A 1,953-nucleotide genomic window follows, 5' to 3' on the forward strand; every position below is an offset into this window, starting at 1 on the left:
AATGCCGTCAGGAAACAGCAGCAACCAATTGAGCTGCCACCGAATTGCCACCCGCTATCGTTGGCACCAGCTCAATCGCTGTCGCTGTCTTTGGCGGCAGCTCCTTCGAATCGGACCCCCCCGCCCCGGTCCTAAAGCTGGCCCTGGTCAGCACCCCACAGAGCTGCAGGCCCTGGGCCTTACATGCCCCAATTTACAGCTGGGGGAGCAGAAGGGAGACTAAGCCAACTTGCCCAGGGTCACACGCAGCGAGCCAGGCGCTGGCATCACTGGCAGTGCCTGGCTCCCTGTGGGGTATGGCTGAAGCTGCCCGGCCCCGGGCATGCGGGGAGCGTTGCTAACAGCCCCTGGACTCCCCGCTCCGGCAGGCCTCGCCCGGCTGCCACAGTCCCGCCCGGCAGGAGGCGCTGTCTCAGGCCCGGCTCTCCGCGTGGCCCAGGCCAGGGGAGCGGAGCCGCAGTCTCGCTTCTGCCATGCACCGACTGAGCTGCGCGTTGCTGCGGGCCCTGGGCCGGCCCCGCTGCTCCGGCAGCCCCGGGTCCCGGCCGGCTCCTACCCGCTGCCCTGCGGCCAGGGAGCTGGGGCGGCCTCTCCACCTGGCCGGCGGGGAGCTGCCCGCCGCCCCGCAGCGCCCTGCGGCCGAGGGGCCGGGCGGCGAGGAGGAGCAGTTCGTCTTCCCGAGTACGTAGTGGCCGGCCGGGCCCGGCGCCGGCCAGGGAGCCGCCCCGCCGCCCCGGCCGCCCGGAGGAGGCCGCGGGAGAAGCGGCAGCACCGGGTGACTGGGCGGCCGGACCCGTCGGTGCCACCCAGCGGGGTGAGCTGCTCGGGCTGCGGGCGGAGCTGCACTGCGGGACCCCGCCGTGCCCGGCTACCTGCCCAGCGAGAAGTACCGCAGCCTCATGGGCGGGCAGCCGGGGGGCTCGGAGGCGCAGGTGGCCTTGGGGGAGCTCAGAAGGATTGGGGGTGCAGGCGGGCCTTGGGGAGGACGGGGGCACAGGGGCCCTGGAGAGCTCGGAAGGATTGGGGTTCAGGGAGTCTTGGGGGGCTCAGAAGGATTGGGGGTGCAGGGACCCTGGGGAGCTCGGAGGCACACCGGGCCCTGCAAAGGTTGGTGTGTCAGCGCTGCTGGCTCCTGGTCCATCACCAGCAGGCGCTGCACATGGCAAGTGCCCCGGGAGCAATACGCAGTCTGGTGAGTGCTTGCCCTGCGCAGCCCCCCACGCCACGGACGCCGCCCCCTGGTGCTATACATGGTGGACATGCTGGACCTGCCCGACTCTGTGCTACAGGACCTGCCTCAGCTGGTGGGTGCAGGATCCAACATCCTGGTGGTGGGCAATAAGGTGGACCTGTTGCCTGGGGACTCTCCAGACTATCTGAAGCGCTTCCGAAAAGAGTTGTTGAGGAGCTGTGCCCGTGTGGGCATCCTCCCTGCAGCCCAGGGCACTGGGGGCCAGGTTGGCAGGACTGGGAGCCAGAACTTAGTGGATGTGCACCTGATCAGTGCCAAGACAGCTATGGAGTGGAGAAGCTGATCTCCAAAATTGCAGCGCTCCTGAAGTGCAATGGCGATGTGTATCTCATAGGAGCTACAACTCCGGCAAATCCACACTGTTCAATACCCTGCTGCAGTCTGACTATTGCAAGTCCAAAGCCCCGGAGGTGATCAACAGAGCAACAATCTCGCCCTGGCCAGGTGAGAGGGGCGTGGATGGGGACTTTTATCAGTATCTGTTTGGACGAAGCTTCTCGGGCAAGGAGCGTTTCTTAGTCTTTTATACAGGGCCTATTCCTGACTGTGATCTCCTGGGTGTTGTTATTTATATAATAACTATTCCCCCAAAAGTTGGTAAAAGAACATTTTTAAGGTTGAAAAAATCAAGCACTCCAAAAGTTAAGCTTTCCCTTAATTCAGTCTCCTTGTGCATTTGTATTATAATACAGGCTTATTAA

General features: G+C 64.1%; 1 pseudogene; it reads left to right on the plus strand.

Moving 5' to 3' along the window:
- The first annotated feature begins 473 nt into the window (after window positions 1-473).
- LOC142047030 (nitric oxide-associated protein 1-like) lies at window positions 474-1,953 on the plus strand (annotated as a pseudogene).

The sequence above is a fragment of the Chelonoidis abingdonii genome, chromosome 6 (assembly GCF_003597395.2).
Source record: "Chelonoidis abingdonii isolate Lonesome George chromosome 6, CheloAbing_2.0, whole genome shotgun sequence".
NCBI lineage: Eukaryota > Metazoa > Chordata > Testudines > Testudinidae > Chelonoidis > Chelonoidis abingdonii.